Source organism: Phyllobates terribilis, unplaced genomic scaffold (genome assembly GCF_046119375.1).
Source record: "Phyllobates terribilis strain yellow unplaced genomic scaffold, ASM4611937v1 Scaffold_171__1_contigs__length_4068163, whole genome shotgun sequence".
NCBI lineage: Eukaryota > Metazoa > Chordata > Amphibia > Anura > Dendrobatidae > Phyllobates > Phyllobates terribilis.
In genome coordinates, this window is record NW_027362931.1 from 3508267 (window position 1) to 3531901 (window position 23635).

A 23635-nucleotide genomic window follows, 5' to 3' on the forward strand; every position below is an offset into this window, starting at 1 on the left:
TTGTTTGCAATTACAGCTAATAATCGTCTTTTATAAGACCTGATCAGGCCGGCACAGGTCTGTGGAGTTATCTTGGCCCACTCCTCCATGCAGATCTTCTCCAAGTTATCTAGGTTCTTTGGGTGTCTCATGTGGACTTTATTCTTGAGCTCCTTCCACAAGTTTTCAATTGGGTTAAGGTCAGGAGACTGACTAGGCCACTCCAACACCTTGACTTTTTCCCTCTTGAACCAGGCCTTGGTTTTCTTGGCTGTGTGCTTTGGGTCGTTGTCTTGTTGTAAGATGAAATTACGACCCATCTTAAGATCCTTGATGGAGGAGCGGAGGTTCTTGGCCAAAATCTCCAGGTAGGCCGTGCTATCCATCTTCCCATGGATGCAGACCAGATGGCCAGGCCCCTTGGCAGAGAAACAGCCCCACAGCATGATGCTGCCACCACCATGCTTGACTGTAGGGATGGTATTCTTGGGGTCGTATGCAGTGCCATCCAGTCTCCAAACGTCACGGCACCAAAGATCTCGATCTTGGTCTCATCAGACCATAGAACCTTGAACCAGTCTGTCTCAGAGTCCTCCAAGTGATCATGAGCAAACTGTAGACGAGCCTTGACATGACGCTTTGAAAGTAAAGGTACCTTACGGGCTCGTCTGGAACAGAGACCATTGCGGTGGAGTACGTTACTTATGGTATTGACTGAAACCAATGTTCCCACTGCCATGAGATCTTCCCGGAGCTCCTTCCTTGTTGTCGTTGGGTTAGCCTTGACTCTTCGGACAAGCCTGGCCTCGGCACGGGAGGACACTTTCAAAGGCTGTCCAGGCCGTGGAAGGCTAACAGTAGTTCCATAAGCCTTCCACTTACGGATGATGCTCCCAACAGTGGAGACAGGTAGGCCCAACTCCTTGGAAAGGGTTTTGTACCCCTTGCCAGCCTTGTGACCCTCCACGATCTTGTCTCTGATGGCCTTGGAATGCTCCTTTGTCTTTCCCATGTTGACCATGTCTGAGTGCTGTTCACAAGTTTGGGGAGGGTCTTAAATAGTCAGAAAAGGCTGGCAAAAGAGATCTTTAATCCACACATGTGAAGCTCATTATTCTTGGTGCCTGAACTACTTCTTAATACTTTAGGGGGACCAAACAGAATTCTTGTGGTTTGAGGGGTTGAATAATAAATGACACTCTGAATTAACTTTTAACGTTTTAAAAAAAAATAAAAAAAAAAGTTGCTGCAGTGCATTTCCCACTTCCAGGCTGATCTACATTACAAATGTCACAATGCCAAGTTAATTCCGCATGTGTCAACCAGCTAAATCTGCAGGGGGTTGAATACTACTTGTAGGCACTGTATACATATGGGCTGATGACTGGATCATGCAGCTTTATATTAAAATCCCTATTTATTATAAATTGTCAGACCTGAAATAACAAGCACTTTTCACCTATTGTGTCCCCCCATTCCCTTGTAGATTGTAAGTGTGCGAGCAGCCGGACCCTCGCTCCTAATATAACTGTTTAAACTGTCTTACCTTGTGTTGAATTTATTGTCTGTACATGTCCCCGCTTAATTGTAAAGTGCTGCGTGTCAGGGACGGCATCGGCAGGATCACACAATATCCCACCGCTGCCACCAATTTGTCAGGGACGGCACCGGCAGGATCATACAATATCCCACCGCTGCCACCAATTTGTCAGGGAATCCCCAACACACACAGTCAGGACGACACCGGGGAGATCACACAATATCTCACCGTGCCGTCACGCTGTCCGTATTTCGTCCAGAGTCGCAAGCACGCGATCCAGACTACTCTCTACGTAGGTATCGGTAAGTGACCAGTGAGCGTATGGCACAACACCCTGGGTTCCACAGCCTGGAAACCGTATTGAACGCCTTCCATACGTCACTGTCAGCTTCACGATAGCCCAATTATTAATGCTCGGTGACAGTAGGTGCATTGGAGCCTGCATGACTGAAAGCCGGCGGCTTCTCGATGCCGCACACTCAGTGCAGCGGCCGGGCACCTCCCTAATGCTATTAACAAGCGGATTAACCCCATATGTGCATGATACTGGCGATATCCAACCAGACAGGTTCCCTGTAAGGAACAATGCACAATAAATGTAAATCACTACAAATCTGAGACCTCAGAGAAATGTAACATCTTATTCTGGTCGTGTCCGATACGAAACTCTTTCTATTCCCCCCTAACATGTAGACTGAGCAGGGCCCTCCCTTATATTGTACCATACTGATACCGGGGGAGGGACGTCACCAGAGTAACCGACCAGTGTGGGACGTCGGATCAGGGGACAGAGGACCCCATCAGTCACCAGAACAGGAGTCCTGAGACCCCAACAAGCTCAGGAGGAACGACCCTTCATAGCCCTCATTACTGTTCGGCCATTATGTCATGAAGCGATGAATCTTCCTAATATTTCTTCTGCTGTCGCCTTATGAGGCTTCATTGTCCTCCAAACACAATCAGAAATCTGCAGATTTATCCACAGAATTTAAAATCAAACGCTGTGGACAATCACTTTCCTGTGTGAGCGATGGGGGAGGGGAGCGGAGAAGACGAGACAGGGAGGGAGCGAGAACAGCAGCACAAGAGTCACATGTACAAGGCAAAAAAAGAGGAGAAAAGCCGAAAATGGGAGATTCATCATTACACGTCATCTACAGCGAACCTGGTGTAAGAGGCCGGAGCTCCTCCATCATCACCTCCTGGTACCGATCCTGGTGTCCTTCTAGATACTCCCACTCCTCCATGCAGAGATAGACAGCGAAGTCCTGACACCTTATAGGAACCTGACAACAACGACACCATCATCACCCAGAATCCTCCAGTGCTGTCCTGTATAATGTCCCAGCAGCCACCGCTCCGGTCACAACCCAGAATCCTCCAGTGCTGTCCTGTATAATGTCCCAGCAGTCACCTCTCCGGTCATCACCCAGAATCCTCCAGTGCCATCCGGTATAATGTCCCAGCAGTCACCTCTCCGGTCATCACCCAGAATCCTCCAGTGCTGTCCAGTATAATGTCCCAGCAGTCACCTCTCCGCTCATCACCCAGAATACTCCAGTGCTGTCCTGTATAATGTCCCAGCAGTCACCTCTCCGGTCATCACCCAGAATCCTCCAGTGCCATCCGGTATAATGTCCCAGCAGTCACCTCTCCAGTCATCACCCAGAATCCTCCAGTGCCGTCCTGTATAATGTCCCAGCAGTCACCTCTCCGGTCATCACCCAGAATCCTCCAGTGCTGTCCAGTATAATGTCCCAGCAGTCACCTCTCCGGTCATCACCCAGAATACTCCAGTGCTGTCCTGTATAATGTCCCAGCAGTCACCTCTCCGGTCATCACCCAGAATCCTCCAGTGCCATCCGGTATAATGTCCCAGCAGTCACCTCTCCAGTCATCACCCAGAATCCTCCAGTGCCGTCCTGTATAATGTCCCAGCAGTCACCTCTCCGCTCATCACCCAGAATCCTCCAGTGCTGTCCTGTATAATGTCCCAGCAGTCACCTCTCCGCTCATCACCCAGAATCCTCCAGTGCTGTCCTGTATAATGTCCCAGCAGTCACCTCTCCGCTCATCACCCAGAATCCTCCAGTGCTGTCCTGTATAATGTCCCAGCAGTCACCTCTCCGCTCAGCAGCTCAATCATCTTGTTGCTGAGCTCTAGGATCTTCCTCTTCCTCTCATGTATCGGGGGGTGCGGGGGAGGCTCTGTGATGGGGCCCGGGCTCCGCCCTCCTGACTCCTGGAGATGGATGATCGGAGTCACTCCCTCCCCCGGTGTCTTCCTCGCTATTGTGTAATCCTGTGTATGGAGAGAGACACTTAGGGAGAAGAATTCCTTCCCGACTCCAGATCTGACAATCAGTAGAAATCCCGGGATCAATAACCGTCTCCAGTAATCTGGGGCCATAACCTGGAATATTATTACACTCAGGACAGACATCCAGGCCCCTCTACAGCTCTTATAGGGAATCCCCATGACAACTCCTCCTGGCAGAGAGCTGCACACAATCACTGCTCTTACAGTAAAGAATCCTTCTCTTCCTCTTCTGGATTTCCTCTTCCCGATGTCGGACTTGTTACATAACACAATAAAGCTGATAGGAATGTAGAGGAGTTACCTCTCCGCTCAGCAGGGAGATGATCTCCAGGGTGAAGTGTAATAATCTTCTGGTGGTCTCGCCCTCGTCCATCCTCGGGGGGTCATTCAGGAGAAGGAGGGATGAGCACTGGATCAGCTGGAGGGATCTCGTCCTGCCGGCGTCTTCATGATAAAGGAGAAGATGGAGATCACAGGGGACGATATAACGACAATCACTGAATTCTGCCCCAAATATCCGACATTTATCAGGAACAATCTGGAGGAAAAGCCACAAACTCCACCGCGGCCTCCTCCACCGATCTGACCGCTCATTATCAGCCTCGTAGGAGGACGGTCACTGTGGTAACTACACCGCCAGCAGAGGACGGTCACCGTGGTAACTACACCGCCAACGGAGGACGGTCACCGTGGTAACTACACCGCCAGCAGGGGGCGGTCACCGTGGTAACTCCACCTCCAGCGGGGGACGGTCACCGTGGTAACTACACCTCCAGCAGGGGGTCAGGGAGATTCCATGCAAGTAACAGGACCTCCTCCTCACCCACGCAGTCTCGCACCTACAGAATCCCCCCGCTCCCTGTGCAGCCCCCATACAGGAACATCCACTTATCTGCGCCCCCAAATCACCTCAGCTCCTCGGTGTAATCACCACAGCCTCAGCAGAGAGCAATGGAGAGCGAGGCCCCGCCCCTTCCGGTGACATCATCAAGTCACATGGCTATGTCGTCCTTTAGCCCACGTGTATTTAGTCTCTATCTCTCCTGAGCCCCGCCCCTGATCACATGACGGTGACGTCACCACAGGTCCTCCGCTCTCAGTGCAGCAGCCTCTTCCTGTGGTGTCTCTCTCCCTCTCCGCCGTCTCTCTCTCCCCCCCCCTCCGCCGTCTCTCTCCCCCTCCTCCGCCGTCTCTCTCCCCCTCCTCCGCCGTCTCTCTCCCCCTCCTCCGCCGTCTCCCTCCCCCCCCTCCGCCGTCTCCCTCCCCCCCCCCTCCGCCGTCTCTCCCCCTCCTCCGCCGTCTCTCTCCCCCCCTCCGCCGTCTCTCCCCCCCCCTCCGCCGTCTCTCTCCCCCCCTCCGCCGTCTCTTTCCCCCTCCTCCGCCGTCTCTCTCCCCCTCCTCCGCCGTCTCTCTCTCCCCCTCCTCCGCCGTCTCTCTCCCCCCCTCCGCCGTCTCTCTCCCCCTCCTCCGCCGTCTCTCTCCCCCTCCTCCGCCGTCTCTCTCCCCCCCCTCCGCCGTCTCTCTCCCCCTCCTCCGCCGTCTCTCTCCCCCCCTCCGCCGTCTCTCTCCCCCTCCTCCGCCGTCTCTCTCCCCCTCCTCCGCCGTCTCTCTCCCCCCCCCCTCCGCCGTCTCTCTCCCCCTCCTCCGCCGTCTCTCTCCCCCTCCTCCGCCGTCTCTCTCCCCCGCCTCCGCCGTCTCTCTCCCCCTCCTCCGCCGTCTCTCTCCCCCTCCCCCGCCGTCTCTCTCCCCCTCCTCCGCCGTCTCCCTCCCCCCCCTCCGCCGTCTCCCTCCCCCCCCCTCCGCCGTCTCTCCCCCTCCTCCGCCGTCTCTCTCCCCCCCTCCGTTGTCTCCCTCCCCCTCCTCCGCCGTCTCTCTCCCCCCCTCCGCCGTCTCTTTCCCCCTCCTCCGCCGTCTTTCTCCCCCTCCTCCGCCGTCTCTCTCCCCCTCCTCCGTCTCTCTCCCCCTCCTCCGTCTCTCTCCCCCTCCTCCGCCGTCTCTCTCCCCCTCCTCCGCCGTCTCTCTCCCCCCCTCCGCCGTCTCTCTCCCCCTCCTCCGCCGTCTCTCTCCCCCCCTCCGCCGTCTCTCTCCCCCTCCTCCGCCGTCTCTCTCCCCCTCCTCCGCCGTCTCTCTCCCCCTCCTCCGCCGTCTCTCTCCCCCCCCCTCCGCCGTCTCTCTCCCCCCCTCCGCCGTCTCTCTCCCCCCCCTCCGCCGTCTCTCTCCCCCTCCTCCGCCGTCTCTCTCCCCCGCCTCCGCCGTCTCTCTCCCCCTCCTCCGCCGTCTCTCTCCCCCTCCCCCGCCGTCTCTCTCCCCCTCCCCCGCCGTCTCTCTTCCCATGCGGGGCCGTGTATTCTGTGCGGAGCACCGTGCAGAGCCGTGTATACTGTGCGGAGCACCGTGCGGGGCCGTGTATACTGTGCGGAGCACCGTGCGGGGCCATGTATACTGTGCGGAGCACCGTGCGGGTCCGTGTATACTGTGCGGAGCACCGTGCGGGTCCGTGTATACTGTGCGGAGCACCGTGCGGGGCCATGTATACAGTGCGGAGCACCATGCAGGGCCGTGTATACAGTGCGGAGCACCATGCGGGGCCGTGTATACTGTGCGGAGCACCGTGCGGGTCCGTGTATACTGTGCGGAGCACCGTGCGGGGCCATGTATACTGTGCGGAGCACCGTGCGGGGCCGTGTATACTGTGCGGAGCCGTGTATACTGTGCGGAGCACCGTGCTTGGCCGTGTATACTGTGCGGAGCACCGTGCTTGGCCGTGTATACAGTGCGGAGCACCGTGCTTGGCCGTGTATACAGTGCGGAGCACCGTGCGGGGCCGTGTATACTGTGCGGAGAACCGTGCGGGGCCGTGTATACTGTGCGGAGCACCGTGCGGGGCCGTGTATACTGTGCGGAGCACCGTGCGGGGCCGTGTATACTGTGCGGAGCACCGTGCGGGGCCGTGTATACAGTGCGGAGCACCGTGCCGGGCCGTGTATACAGTGCGGGACCGTGTATACAGTGCGGAGCACCATGCGGAGCCGTGTATACAGTGCGGAGCACCATGCAGAGCCGTGTATACAGTGCGGAGCACCGTGCGGGGCCGTGTATACAGTGCGGAGCACCGTGCGGGGCCGTGTATACAGTGCGGAGCACCGTGCGGGGCCGTGTATACTGTGCGGAGCACCGTGCGGAGCCGTGTATACTGTGCGGAGCACCGTGCGGAGCCGTGTATACTGTGCGGAGCACCGTGCGGAGCCGTGTATACTGTGCGGAGCCGTGTATACTGTGCGGAGCACCATACGGAGCCGTGTATACAGTGCGGAGCACCGTGCGGAGCCGTGCATACTGTGCGGAGCACCGTGCGGGGCCGTGTATACTGTGCGGAGCACCGTGCGGAGCCGTGTATACTGTGCGGAGCACCGTGCGGGGCCGTGTATACTGTGCGGAGTACCGTGCGGGGCCGTGTATTCTGTGCGGAGCACCGTGCGGGGCCGTGTATACAGTGCGGAGCACCATGCGGGGCCGTGTATACTGTGCGGAGCCGTGTATACTGTGCCATGCGGGGCCGTGTATACAGTGCGGAGCACCATGCGGGGCCGTGTATACAGTGCGGAGCCGTGTATACAGTGCGGAGCACCGTGCGGGGCCGTGTATACTGTGCGGAGCACCGTGCGGGGCCGTGTATACTGTGCGGAGCACCGTGCGGGGCCGTGTATACTGTGCGGAGCACCGTGCGGGGCCGTGTATACTGTGCGGAGCACCGTGCAGGGCCGTGTATACTGTGCGGAGCACCGTGCGGAGCAGTGTATACTGTGCGGAGCACCGTGCGGAGCAGTGTATACTGTGTGGAGCACCGTGCGGAGCAGTGTATACTGTGTGGAGCACCGTGCGGGGCCGTGTATACAGTGCGGAGCACCGTGCGGGACCGTGTATACTGTGCGGAGCACCGTGCGGAGCAGTGTATACTGTGTGGAGCACCGTGCGGAGCAGTGTATACTGTGTGGAGCACCGTGCGGGGCCGTGTATACTGTGTGGAGCACCGTGCGGGGCCGTGTATACAGTGCGGAGCACCGTGCGGGACCGTGTATACAGTGCGGAGCACCATACGGAGCCGTGTATACTGTGCGGAGCACCATGCGGAGCCGTGTATACTGTGCGGAGCACCATGCGGGCCGTGTATACTGTGCGGAGCACCATGCGGGGCCGTGTATACTGTGCGGGGCCGTGTATACTGTGCGGAGCACCGTGCGGGGCCGTGTATACAGTGCGGAGCACCGTGCGGGGCCGTGTATACTGTGCGGGGCACCATGCGGGCCGTGTATACTGTGCGGAGCACCATGCGGGGCCGTGTATACTGTGTGGGGCCGTGTATACAGTGCGGAGCACCGTGCGGGGCCGTGTATACAGTGCGGAGCACCGTGCGGAGCCGTGTATACTGTGCGGAGCAGCGTGCGGAGCCGTGTATACTGTGCGGAGCAGCGTGCGGGGCCGTGTATACTGTGCGGAGCAGCGTGCGGGGCCGTGTATACTGTGCGGAGCACCGTGCGGAGCCGTGTATACTGTGCGGAGCCGTGTATACTGTGCGGAGCTCCATGCGGGGCCGTGTGTACTGTTCGGAGCACCGTGCGGGGCCGTATGTACTGTGCGGAGCCGTGTATACTGTGCGGAGCACCATGCGGGGCCGTGTATACAGTGCGGAGCACCATGCGGAGCCGTGTATACAGTACTGTATGGAGGGCTGTGTGGGGCCCATTATACTGTATGGAGGGCTATGTGGGGGTCATTATACTGTATGGAGGATTGTCTGTGGGGCCCATTATACTGTATGGAGGACTCTCTGTGGGGCCCATTATACTGTATGGAGGGCTGTGTGGGGGCCATTATACTGTATGGAGGACTATGTGGGGCCATTATACTGTATGGAGGGCTGTGTGGGGGCAATTATACTGTATGGAGGACTATGTGGGGTCCATTATACTGTATGGAGGACTCTCTGTGGGGGCCATTATACATGTATGGAGGGCTGTGTGGGGGCCATTATACTGTATGGAGGACTCTGTGAGGCCCATTATACTGTATGGAGGACTATGTGGGGCCCATTATACTGTATGGAGGGCTATGTGGGGCCCATTATATTGTATGGAGGGCTGTGTGGGGATTACAGTTGGAGAATCATACTGTGATGGGGTCACCATTCTTTGTTGGGGGAATTGAGGGAGAGGGGTACAGTAGGGTCATCATACTGTGAGTGTGGGGGTATCATACTGTGTTTGGGGGCACTTTTGTTTGCATCATACATTATTTCATTCAAGGATTTTTATCCTCTATTAAATTACATATATAAATTAGGCCATTGGGCCATATGCTTTTTATTGCTTTTACATAACATATTATAATATTCCACTATAATTTTTAAATTAATCGTTTTAGACATATATTTTAATAAATATCCAGGTTGGTCGGCGACTTTGTCCGAGCTTTGACCTTTGGCCTCTGTGTATTTGAATGTGACATCCCTGGCTGTAAAGGGAACCTGTCGCGTCCTGGCTGCGCTCTACACGGCCCCCATTGCTTTGTTAGTGATGCAATGTGCATCACACTAACAAGCTTTTTTCATTAAAATCGGTGGTAGTATAATGATTTTATAACATTATATATACATTGTCCTACCTGCTCGTTTTCAGTCATAGGGGTGTGATCCCGCTATTCAATCAGGGGCGGCGCTGCATACAGTCACTGCTGGCGCCGTCCATGTATTGGAATGTTGCTCCCAGAAAGCTCTGATATTGTGGGGCGCATGCGCATTTCTACATGTCCGGCCGCTGGTCCTGCGCCTGCGCAGTGAGGCTGTGGCTCCACAGATATTTCTATACTGTACGTATATTTTGTGGAAGCATAATTGCCGTTTATGTTTTGTCAGGAGCATCTTTCTTATTACAACATTACCTGATCCCAGTATTTACATATGATCCACAATGGGTTAACCTCAAATGGTCTATTGTAACCGTACAATGACAACTAGTCTAATGCTGCTGTCAGATTACTCTGGGCCAGGGGCTCCTTCCCTGTCCTAACTCTAGGGGCACCCTAGTCATCCCTGATCCCCAGGTTACTTCTGATGGTGAAGATGCTGGGGCCACCGACCTTGCCGTACTCCTGAATCAACCCTTTTCTGTCCCCTCCCCCACCCAGGGAAGTGGGGGGAGAATAATGTATATAAATACACAAGGATAATAAAAATACCAATCATACTGATATGTACTGACAGACAACAGAGAGGAACACCGGGGAGGAAAGGAAGGAAAAACCAAATAGGAGAGGATGGGACAATGCACACAACCGAAACACCAAGCAACAGTCAAAGATCAACACTCCATATGCCTCTACCGAACACCGAATCCTGCGCTCCTCACCAGGCAGTACAAGACTTACACTGGCAATGCAGATAGCCAGAGCAAAGACTATATAGGAGAGGGGAGTGGCTGATGCTGCACAGCTGAGAACCTCCAAGAAGGAAGCTACAGAGACGCAAAGCTGAGCAGTTTAACTCCTGCACTGCTGACAGAAGCCTGAACTGTTCAATATGAAGGAGAAGTGCTTCTATTCGATGCAGGAGTACGTGAACTCAGACGCTGCTGTCTTCTGACCTCTCTCTGTTGCGGTAAACCTGTGACAGCTGGGTTTTCTGTTCCATGTCTGTTCTCACTTGTTCTCAATGAGTAACTTTGCAATTTAATTAAGATACCTGTGTGTTAACCGGAACTCAGTATATAAGCAGCTACTCACCGTTGTCGATCATCATGATTAAGGGTAGATATCGCCTGTCATGTGAGCTGTATTGCTGATGGCTTGTTTTATCCTCCACTGAGCACTTTGTCAATAAAGCCATTTCACAGTCCGTTGAGCTGGATTCCCCTCTCTTCTTTGGGTAACAGATATTCCCTGGACCCACTGCTTGAAGTTGCTTCTCAGCCCATCCACCACATCAGAACTTTTTGCGGTGCACCTCAGGAGTCAGCTGTTATTTCCTTATCAGGGCCTATTTGGTGGCCTCATAGTCTCCGTCTTGATCTCGAGGGAGAGAGGCGAACACATCCAGAGCTTTGCTTTATAGCAGTTACATATCGGGCTCACTGGTAATCAGGCAGTTGGTATTGACAGCAGAATTTCGCAAATCTTCTCAAAAATGTGTCCCGATCAGCGTCTTTCTCCATGACAGGATAATGCTCAGGACTGGATTTAACCCTTACTGAAATTGTAAGTAATAGTACGTCCCTGTGCCCTTGGCCTTATGGACCAAGTACGTACTATTACGCACAATGTCATAGTGCCCACACAGCTTCTGTGCGGGGAGATCGTCGCCGGGTGTCAGCTGACTCTCACAGCTGACACACTGTGCTATATGCCAGGAGCAATCCCGCACCTCTCCCGGCACATTAACCCCTGAAATGCTGTGCTTGAAGTCGATCGTAGCATTCTGGGAGCAAGCAACACTCCTCTTACCTTGAATGGGGACTCCGTGATGTGTGCTCAGGGTCCCGATCGATGCCATGGTGACCCAGCGACATGTGGGTCGCCAGACATCAGGAAGTTAGGTAGCTTGTGCTCAGTGCATGCTCTACTTAACTTGCGTCTGCAGGACTGACAGCCTGCAAAGCATAGAGATGCTACTGCTGCATCTGTATGCTATGCAAGCGATGAGCCTGCAAAAAGTGAAAGTCCCATAGTAGGACAAAGTGTAAAAGAAAGTGTCAGAAAGTGAAAAAAAAAATTAAAAATATTAAAGGAAAAATAATCCAAAAATAAAAACTATATACTGTACTAATAAATATAATGAAAAATAAATAAAAGTACACATATTTGATATCGCCACATCCAGAACGACCTGACCTATAAAACTGTTCCACTAATTAACCCCTTTAGTGAACATTGTAAAAAACAAAACCTGAAGCAAAAAACGATGCTTTATCAACATACCGCCAAACTGAAAATGGAATAAAACACAATCAAAAAGACAAATGTAAATAAAAATGGTATCGCTGAAAACACCATCTTGTCCCGCAAAAAAACAACCCACCATACAGCTCAATCAGCCGAAAAATAAAAAAAAGTTATAGCTCTCAGAATAAAGCGATGCACAAAAAAATTCTTTTTTCTATAAAATAGTTTTTATTGTGTAAAAGTGCCAAAACATAAAAAAGATATAAATGTTGTACCGCCGTAAAAGTACTGGCCTTATCAATTTTACCACACGCAGAACCGCATAAAAAAAAAAAAAAAATCCTGAATTGTTGTTTATTCTGCCTCCCAAAGATCCCAAAAATCGGAATAGAAAGCGATCAAAAAATGTGTGCCCGAAAATGGTAGCGATAAAAACGTCAACTCGTCCCTCAAAATACAAGCCCTTACATGACTGTTGGCCAAAATATGGAAAATGTATGGCTGAAATATGGAAAAATGATTGCAAAAACTAGTCTTTGCAAAAAATAGCATCTTTTAGTGTTTGACCGCTGCCAAACATAAAAACCCGAAATGAATCCAGTATCGTTGTAATCGCACCGACCCGAAGAATAAAGTCATCTAATCACTTATACCGCACGAGGAACAGCGTAAAAAATAAACTCTAGGTTTAGGGTTGTGCTAGGGTTAGGGTTGTGTTGGGGTTGGGAGTTTTTCAAAAGTAAAGAAAAAAAAATAATGACGATATAGCGACTAGTGTTGAGCGCAAGTGCTCGCTTCTTGAGTTTGCATCGCGTGCTCTGGTATGCACCGCGTATTGCCGGTGCTCGAGTGTCATGCTCGAGTCTCCACCCCATATGTTTCGCGGCTGTTATACAGCCAAAAAAGCCTTCCGAGGATTGCCTGCCATGCACGAGCGATTCCCGGATTCCAGCCAATTTTCTGTTCAAAATGTCACACAGTGTTCTTTCCCTTGTGAACCCTGCTGTGTGCCCAGTGTATTTTTCCCACATATGTGGTATCAATGTTTTGTAAATTTTGTTGGAAAAATGAGAAATCGCTGGTCAACTTTTAACCCTTATAACTTCCTAACAAAAAAAAAATTGTGCTGATGTAAAGTAGACATGTGGGAAATGTTATTAACTATTTTGTGTGAGATTTCTCTCTGACTTAAGGGCATGAAAATTCAAACTTTGAAAATTGCGCAATTCATATCAAATAAATTTTGCCACTATCATGAAGGACAATATGTCACGAAAAAAACAATCACAGAATCCGGGGGATCCGTTGAAGCGTTCCAGAGTTATTACCTCATAAAGTGACAGTGGTCAGAACTGTAAAAATTGGCCTGGTCAGTAACCCTAGAACGCATGACCATAAAAATCTACTTTTTCACATACCTGGGGCCTTTTAGGCCCGTGTGCAAATAACATGGAATAACTTAAACAAAAATGACAAACAACTACATACCTGAGGAATACCTGGAGTTTCTAAATTCTAACTAAAGTAATCTTGCAGAAAATAGAAAACAATTAACAGGGCGGGCCTGCGAGGCCCCAGGTATGCGTTCTAGGGTTAACGTGCAAACCACCTTCAGGGGTAAAGGGCTTAAAGGTGTGGACATTACTGGACTCGCTGTTCAGTAGGGTGGATGGCTCCGTCTGGAGTCGTGCTAACGCCAGCTGGTGCTCTCGTTCGAGTTGGGCCTGTTGCTCGGCTCTCTCAGCCTCCCGCTTGGCCTGACGCTCAGCAGACTTTCACACGGCTTGTTGCTCAGCCTGTGCCTGACGATCGGCTTGTGGAACAGCAGCCTCTCACTCTTGATGTTGCTGAATCTGCTTTAGTTGTCCCTCACAATCGTTTGTGTCGAGTTGCAGGAAGGCCATCTGCAGGTGGTGGTCCATGCTAGGCTTACCAAGTGACGGGTTAACAAACACAGCTTATCAAGGAAAATACCAGCCAAAATATAACATTTATTAGATCATATAATTAAAATAGTCAAAGACCAGAAAAAAAACACTCCATATGGGACAAATACGCGCAATAACACTTTTAGATAATATAAAACTTGCTGCCCCAAAAATAGGTATGGAATGATAAATCTCTATCTCACCCTAGTGATACCTTGAAAAGTGTCCCTCCCAGGCTGCGGAAGTTGGCACCCTAGCTTTGACGTAATGTGGCGCCCCTGCCCACTGACGGCTAGCCCTGGTAGACCACTTATTTCCACCAGAAATACCAGTTGACCTGAAGTCCATCACCCACCAGACAAAATACAATGCTTTACTAATATGAAGGCAAGTCAGAGGAAAAACCTAATAGTTAGATAAACCTTAGTATGCTTAAAAGGTATATCGCGGGTGAGAGTATCACAAATAATTAAAAAATCCCATTTACCAGGCATCAAATGCTCAAAACAAGGCATAGAAATTGGCATCAATTTGTTTCAGCCTCGGTGAAGTAAACATAGTCTCTATAGGCCGTGCAATAACAATAATATCGGTAGATACAGTTATATGAAAAAGTTTGGGCACCCCTATTAATCTTAAGCTTAATGTTTTATAAAAATTGGTGTTTTTGCAACAGCTATTTCAGTTTGATATATGTAATAACTGTTGGACACAGTAATGTTTCTGCCTTGAAATGAGGTTTATTGTACTAACAGAAAATGTGCAATCTGCATTCAAACAAAATTTGACAGGTGCATAAGTATGGGCACCCCACCAGAAAAGTGACATTAATATTTAGTAGATCCTCCTTTTGCAAAAATAACAGCCTCTAGTGGCTTCCTGTAGCTTTTAATGAGTTCCTGGATCCTGGATGAAGGTATTTTTGACCTTTCCTCTTTACAAAACAATTCCAGTTCAGTTAAGTTTGATGGTCGCCGAGCATGGACAGCCCTCTTCAAATGATCCCACAGATGTTCAATGATATTCAGGTCTGTGGACTGGGATGGCCATTCCAGAACATTGTAATTGTTCCTCTGCATGAATGCCTGAGTAGATTTGGTGCGGTGTTTTGGATCATTGTCTTGCTGAAAGATCCATCCCCTGCGTAACTTCAACTTTATCACTGATTCTTGAACATTATTGTCAAGAATCTGCTGATACTGAGTGGAATCCATGCGTCCCTCAACTTTAACAAGATTCCCGGTGCCGGCATTAGCCACACAGCCCCAAAGCATGATGGAACCTCCACCAAATTTTACTGTGGGTAGCAAGTGTTTTTCTTGGAATGCTGTGTTTTTTTGCCGCCATGCATAACGCCTTTTTGTATGACCAAACAACTCAATCTTGGTTTCATCAGTCCACAGGACCTTCTTCCAAAAAGAAATTGGCTTCTCCAAATGTGCTTTTGCATACCTCAGCCGACTCTTTTGTGGCGTGCTTGCAGAAACGGCTTCTTTCGCATCACTCTCCCATACAGCTTCTCCTTGTACAAAGTGAGTTGTATAGTTGACCGATGCACAGTGACACCATCTGCAGCAAGTTGATGCTGCAGCTCTCTGGAGGTGGTCTGAGGATTGTCCTTGACTGATCTCACCATTCTTCTTCTCTGCCTTTCTGATGTTTTTCTTGGCCTGCCACTTCTGGCCTTAACAAGAACTGTCCCTGTGTTCTTCCATTTCCTTACTATGTTCCTCACAGTGGAAACTGACAGGTTAAATCTCTGAGACAACTTTTTGTATCCTTCCCCTGAACAACTATGTTGAATAATCTTTGTTTTCAGATCATTTGACAGTTGTTTTGAGGAGCCCATGATGCCACTCTTCAGAGGAGATTCAAACAGGAGAACAACTTGCAAGTGGCCACTTTAAGTAGCTTTTCTCATGATTGCATACACCTGGCTATGAAGTTCAAAGCTCAATGAGGTTACAAAACCAAAAAAGTGCTTTAGTAAGTCAGTAAAAAGTAGGTAGGAGTATTTAAAACAAAAAAATTATAAGGGTGCCCATACTTATGCACCTGTCAAATTTTGTTTGAATGCAGATTGCACATTTTCTGTTAGTACAATAAACCTCATTTCAAGGCAGAAACATGACTGTGTCCAACAGTTATTACATATATCAAACTGAAATAGCTGTTGCAAAACCACCAATTTTTATAAAACATTAAGCTTAAAATTAATAGGGGTGCCCAAACTTTTTCATATAACTGTAAAAGAGTTTATTGCCTAGACAATCGAATGATATAGTAACCTAACTTCTTGTCCTATTAAGTCGCTAGTAGGTGTCCCTGCCTTGCTGCGTAGGTTGGCACCCTAACTTGAAGGTAACATGATGCCCCCGCTCACCAACGACTCCTAATACAATCTGATATGTGTCCTATGCTGAAGCATACCCAAATAACCACATAGCATCCATGAAGTGAAGTCAACCAGTCTGACTGTACAGACCGCAGCAAGAACCTCCTTATTCAGCTGTCTGTACCAGACCTCCCCAACTGTAGCCATGATTCCCAAATAGAAGATTGGTGAGAAAAACAGGAAAGGGTGCAACTGCTACACGTACACTATTGTCCCAGGTAAAAAATGAAACATTGAGTCTGATCCTCAAAACTCTGCACAGAATCCTCGCAAGGACCGTGCAAGTTTTAGTGACAGGAATGATTTCTCAAACTAGATCATTGATGTTCTGTAATGTTCCACCCCTGCCACCAATTGAGAGATCACCCAGATCCCACTGCTGTCACCAGTTTGTCAGGGGACGCAACTCCGTCGCCTCCAATCGTCAGGACAATTACACAGTTGACTGACGAGTGATGGACGATGCTGCAGCTGCTTCCACTGCTAGTTCGGCTATTGGGCAACTAACAGTGAGCGTATGGTATATACACCTCCATTTCCAATGCTTGGATATATGTTTTAGATACACCCCTACCCCTTACAGTCACTGCCAACTCCACGATAATAAAAAAGGAACCACTACTAGCTACCACTGCCAATCGTTTATACAGGCCAATTGGATACCCGTTACAGGCAGCATAAGGGTATGTGCACACGGTGCGTTTTTGATGTGGTAAATCTGTGTGAATTTGGCCCCAAAAACGCATTGCAAACCTTATCCCAGCATTTTCTATGAGAATTTGTAAGATCTGTGCACATGATCAGGAATTGCTATTAAATTTTATATATTTATGCCAGAAAGATAGGCAGTGTTTATAAAAAATATACACGATGATATAAAATGGTAAAAACACAACACGATATATACAATTACATGAAATAAAAAGGAATAATGAAAGAAAACCACTAAACCTGATGTCACAGAAATGGCTCACAGCTTAGCGGAGGGAAGCACTCCGATTGGGAAAATGGTCAGAACCCACAACAAACTACACTGGCTTGCCAAAGTATTCAACCCCATGGCATGTTTTGTGTTTTGCTACCTCACAACCTGGAATTTCCTTTTTTCTAAAGGTTTGTATCAGTTCATGTAAAGAACATACCTACAACTGTGAACATTTGGTTTTCTTTGTATTTTGAAGCAAACAACAAATAGGACAAAAAAACTGAAACCCAGTGTCCATAACTATTCACCTCTCTAGAGTCAGTACTTTTGTAGATCCTCCTTTTGCAGCAATTACAGATGCAAGTCGCATTGGATAAGTCTGTATGAGCTTTCCACATCTTGCCACTGGGATTTTTGCCCATTCCTTAAGGCAAAACTGCTTCAGCTCCTAATAGAGGGTTTCCTTGGGGGAACAGCAATCCTCTGGTCTGACCACAGATTTTCAATTGGATTAAGGTTTGGGCTTTGACTAGGCCACTCCAAAACATTTACACGTTTCCCCTTAAACCACTCGAGTGTTGCTTTAGCAATATGCTTTGGATCATTGTCTTGTTGACAATGTTACTGTATGTCTTCCAAAGACTGACAAATTAACCAAACTCTAATACTGCTTTTTATTAGCTCAAGGTTACACCCACATACCCCCTATATGATCTTATGTTGGGGCTGTTTGTGGGATGTGCTTGGCCCTTCAGAATTTTAAGCAATCACCAACCTACAGGATATATTGCCCCTGGAGGTCCCAGGTGGGAGATGTTGTCTTGTTCATTATTGCGATTTTATCTTTTTATAGAGATGAAACACGACATGTATAGCACCATCACTTGGACTGATATTAAGTTGGAGGGGTTCTAATGGCTGTAGGGATTGTACTGACTCAGGTGCGATGAGAAGCAAACAGGAGGCATGTTCCTTTAAATGTCCATAACTGTTTATTTGCTTCATCAACCAGTCAAAAGCAAAATGCAAACGAACAATGCGGACAAAAATAAAGAAGACAGTCGTTTTCGCAAAGTCTCTGTTTAGCCAGCGCTATCGTCACACAGGCTGGTAAGCATCCAGTCTGGAGACAACCACACTCAGGAGGCCTCCTCCCTTCACATACACAGACCATGTGCCAAACAACAGCCTCCATTATATGGGCTGTTAACCACACCCAGAGGTGAGCTAGACCGCCAAACTCTCACAGCTACCTGTAACCCGTCCCAGGTGCAACAAACGATCCTCTTAGTGCTTACATGCACTAGAGAAAACATTCCAGGTTACATCACAGAGACCAGCCATCTCTGTGACACATACAACCTTCGACTAGGTGACCATTACACATTTTACATACCTCCCCCCTCTGCTTAAAACCATGGGGCTTGACATTTACTACTACCAGACAGGGGATTCTCGATAGGGCATCAGCATTACCATGTAGCTTCCCGTCTCTATGCTCTACATGGAAGTTGAAATCTTGTAGTGCTAAGAACCAGCAGGTGACCCTAGCATTTTAACCCTTTGTTTCCCTCAACCATCTAAGTGGGGCATGGTCGGATACCAATCTAAACTTACGTCCTACCAGATAGTATCGTAAAGTGTCCACCGCACACTTTATGGCCAAGCACTCCTTCTCTATGACCAAATAATTCCTCTCACATGAGGACAGCTTTCTACTCCGAGAACAAGAGAAGGTGATTCTTCCCGTGTATCTCCTGGGAAAGGACTGATCCTAAACCGACATCTGAGGCGTCCGTTTGGAGCATAAACTCTTTCTTAAAGTCAGGGGAAACCAGGACTGGTTGCTTACACAGAGCTCCTTTCATTTTTTGAAAGGCAGTCTCTGCCTCTTCAGACCATTTGGCCATTGCCGATTTCATCCCCCTAAGAAGGTCAGTCGGGTGTGGCCATCATGGCGAAGTTTGGTATGAACGTCCTGTAGTATCCCACGATCCCCAGGAAGGCTCTAACCTGCTTTTTTGACAGCGGTCTTGGCCTGGTTTGGATTGCCTCCACTTTACTGATTTGGGGTTTGATCTCGCCTCTACCCACTACATAACCCAGGTATTTGGCTTCTTTCCCCATGGCACATTTCTTCGGGTTTATTGAAAACCCCGCCTTCCTTAGAGCATCAAACACCACCTGGACCTGGTGACTCAGATAAACTTATCCTTAGAAGCAGAGGTGACTCTTGGTCTTCCTTTTCTGGGGCGGTCCTCATGTGAGCCAGTTTCTTTGTAGCGCTTGATGGTTTTTGCAACCGCACTTGGGGACACTTTCAAAGTTTGCCCAATTTTTCGGACTGACTGACATTCATTTCTTAAAGTAATGATGGCCACTCGTTTTTCTTTACTTAGAATTTGTATTATGGCAAGAAAAAAGCAGCTAACAGTCTATTCAGTAGGACTATCAGCTGTGTATCCACCTGACTTCTGCACAACACAACTGATGGTCCCAACCCCATTTATAAGGCAAGAAATCCCACTTATTAAACCTGACAGGGCACACCTGTGAAGTGAAAACCATTTCCGGTGACTACCTCTTGAAGCTCATCAAGAGAATGCCAAGAGTATGCAAAGCAGTCATCAAAGCAAAAGGTGGCTACTTTGAAGAACCAAGAATATAAGACATATTTTCCGTTGTTTCACACTTTTTTGTTAAGTATATAATTCCACATGTGTTAATTGTTACGCACACGCCCGGACTGACTGGCGTGAGCGTGATTAGTGATCCCACTGGACCATGAACCGAGGAGTGCCTGGAGGGGCGTAACTAAGTATCAACTTGGTCCGACCATGGTCACACGGCAGCTCAGTCGACTCAGTGAACCAGGGAGGAACCGAGCAGAGGGACCAGGTGCTACTCCAGGTCAGACCCCGGTCACAGCTGTTTACCCACACCGGGGAATGCAGGAACAGGCAGGTTAGGCTGGCATACAGACAGGTGGGTACTGGCAGGCACGGCTGGTATGCAGACAGGTGGGTATAGGCAGGCACAGCTGGTATGCAGACAGGTGGACACTGGCAGGCACGGCTGGCATGCAGACAGGCGGGTACTGGCAGGTAGGAACACAGGCAGAATAGGGACCAGTACAGACTGGGACACAGGAACGGAGCCGCAGGTGCGGTAGACGAGCAGAGCAAAACCTGCAGGTGCGGTAGACAATCAGAGCAGGGCAAAACCCGCAGATGCAGTAGACAAGCAGAGCAGAGCAAAACCCGCAGATGCAGTAGACAAGCAGAGCAGAGCAAAACCCGCAGATGCAGTAGACAAGCAGAGCAGAGCAAAACCCGCAGACCGGTAGACAAGCAGAGCAGAGCAAAACCCGCAGATGCAGTAGACAAGCAGAGCAGAGCAAAACCCACAGATGCGGTAGACAAGCAGAGCAGAGCAAAACCCGCAGATGCGGTAGACAAGCAGAGCAGAGCAAAACCCGCAGGTGCGGTAGACAAGCAGAGCAGAGCAGAAACCGCAGGTGCGGTAGACAAGCAGAGCAGAGCAAAACCCGCAGATGCGGTAGACAAGCAGAGCAGAGCAAAACCCGCAGATGCGGTAGACAAGCAGAGCAGAGCAAAACCCGCAGATGCGGTAGACAAGCAGAGCAGAGCAAAACCCGCAGATGCGGTAGACAAGCAGAGCAGAGCAAAACCCGGAGATGCGGTAAACAAGCAGAGCAGAGCAAAACCCGCAGATGCGGTAGACAAGCAGAGCAGAGCAAAACCCGCAGATGCAGTAGACAAGCAGAGAAGAGCAAAACCCGCAGATGCAGTAGACTAGCAGAGCAGAGCAAAACCTGCAGGTGCGGTAGACAAGCAGAGCAGAGTTAAGCCTGCAGGTGCGGTAAACAAGCCGAGCAGAGCAAAACCTGCAGGTGCGGTGAACAATCAGAGCAGAGCAAAACCACAGGTGCGGTGAACAAGCAGGGCAGAGCAAAACCGCAGGTGTGTTGAACAAGCAGAACCAGATACACACAAGGTACTTACAATGAAGTAGCGAATGTACACAAAACTCACAAACAGAAGTTCAGAGACAACGAGTTGGAGTTAGGTGCAGGTTCAGACACTGCACGAAAAGGGAAGGTTCTGACATAGAGACAAACAAGTAACGGGCTAGGACACAGTTCAGACAGAAACTGAACCAGGAATAAGATACAGGAATGAGCCTGGGAACTCAGCCCCCAGGGTGGCGGAGACAGACTAGAAGTCACAGATACAGGTAACAGGCCTGGGTATTCAGCCCCCGGGGGCAGAAACAGACAAGATACAGGACAGGACCTGGCAACTCAGTTGCACAGAACACACTGAATGAAAGTGTTGCTCAGGCACCCCCTACTGGGTGGAGGGGGTTTAAGTATCCAGTGATTCACAGCAATAGGTTGGGGAGGCATTAGGAATGCGCACACAGTAACTATAAGAATCAGGCAGTAGCCGCGCCGCCGCCCTAAGCAATCAGACAAGAGACACAGCAGGTACAGGAGCAAAGTGTGCAGTCTGGATTGATAGGTAAGATGGCGGTCTTGCATGGTGGGAGGTGGTAAGCCATGCCAGCACGCCGCCAGGGATGTTACATTAATTCATAGTTTTGATGCCTTCAGTGTGGATGTACAATTTTCAAAGTCATAAAAATACAGAAAAATCTTTAAATGAGAAGGTGTGTCCAAACTTTTGGTCTGTACTGTAGTTGCTTGGGTTTCCTCTTCCCGGGCTCATATACCCTGTAATTCACCTCCCCAATCTTTTCCCGGACTTCGTATAGCCCTTGCCACTTGGCAATGAGCTTACTTTTTGCTTTGGGCACTGTAAGGTGGCTGCCGGACACACAGTGGATGAGAGATATGCATCACCAAGGTGCATGTCTTCTGTGATATAAGCCTGGAGTAATGCTCTAGTACGCATAGTACTAAGAGAGGTTAATTGGCCATGTTACGTCCAGCTCTAATTGTGAGCATCTGAAGAGTTAGGACGTGTGGGCTGCTCACCATATCTCCACACCTGGGTGTGGTTCACATGATAAAATGTAGTCTGTTTATGGGTACCCCCTCTATATCTGTTCTTTACTCTGTAATGATGTCCAATTTACTGGGGGTGTGTGACACCCCAGGGGTCTGGTTGCCACAGTAATAGAGATATTATGTCTGAGAGCAAGTGGGAGGTTTCTCTGGTCAGGAGCCCTAAACATGCAACACGGCCCACCCAGACCTGGGAGGGGAGGAATCTGCCCTTATAAACTGGGTCTGGGGCGGGATTAGAGAGAGAAGCTGCAGACAGAGTCAGAGTCAGAGTGGAGCTGCAGACAGTTCCAGACACAGGGAAAGCAAGAACAGGAGCTCTGTAGGAGCAGTAGCAGAAGTCCAGGGGCTGGAGCTGAGCAGAGTTCGCCCTGGACGAAGATACTAAAGCCGGACACAGGAGTCCGAGGCTGTGGGGACTGATATACACCCAGCAGCAGAAACCAGCCGGCAGGGGATTCCAGGTCCTCTGGCCATAGAAGCCCGGAGGCTCAGTCACAGAGAAGGGACCAGCGCCGCCATCCAGGAGCGGAGGCTAACAGAAGGCCCCAAGTCACCAGTCATACGGGTGAGCACCACACGGTATACTCAGGGACGTGGGCTACTTGTAACCGCTGACAGCAAGGTAGCCAGGAAGAGTGCAGATTAACGGGGAGGCCTACAACTCCACCTGGCCAGGGGAACTCCTGCTTGCTCGCAGACTGACCAGGCCCCTTATACTAGCCAGTACTCCCGGGAGGGTCTGCCTTGTACCGTCAGTAAAGACCCTGAACTGCACCACACGTCTTTGTGATTCCTTGCCGCACCAGCACCATTAGTACTGGGACGCTCACACCATCACTCCCATCATCTTCCACCTTAGCTGCCCTGAGGCAATACTTCTCCCATGGGGAGTCATCCCATACTCGGCTGCGCAAACAACATCAGCCTCAGCGGTCTGCAGCGCAGCGGCGGTCCCCACTGACCGCAATCCACGGGTGGCGTAGTCGGACACTTATTCCAATACAAATAGACTGCCACTGGTTTGACCACCCTGGGCACGGACCGGGTCACCGCCACACGGAGACTACAACCCCCAGCATTCTACAACAGGCCCGGTTCCGGGTTCCCCTGCACAGCACAGGCCCAGGGGGCGCGTCAACTTTGGCGTAGTCGGCAGGATTTCGTGCCCGCAACCACCGGGTACTGCGTGCCTGAAAAAGAGACTTTTATACTTACCTGTGGTGAAGTTTCCCGCCGTCCGGAGTCGTTTCCCGCCATCCGGAGCCGATTCCCGCCATCAGACGCCATCTTGGACCGTTTCCCGCCGTCTTCTGCATTCTTCCCGCCATCCGCAGCTGCTTCCCGCCTTCGGAAGCCATCTTCAGGACGCCGCACGGGAAGAAGAGGGGCGTGGACGCCGAAAGCGCGCGAGATCCGAAGCTCCGCCCCACGCTCCGCCCCACGCTCTGACGCTGCGCAAGGTCCTGGAAGGGAGGAAGAGCGATGCTGACGTCATCGGAGCGCGACGCCAGGTCCTCAACCCCGACGATCGACTGCGGAGCCGCGGCCTACGGAAGAAGAGCA

At 50.3% G+C, this 23635-nt stretch overlaps 1 pseudogene; it reads right to left on the minus strand.

Annotated features, from left to right (window-relative positions):
• Positions 1-4883, minus strand: part of LOC141212364 (uncharacterized) — a 49169-nt pseudogene extending 44286 nt beyond the window's left edge.
• Between the last annotated feature and the right edge of the window lie 18752 nt (positions 4884-23635).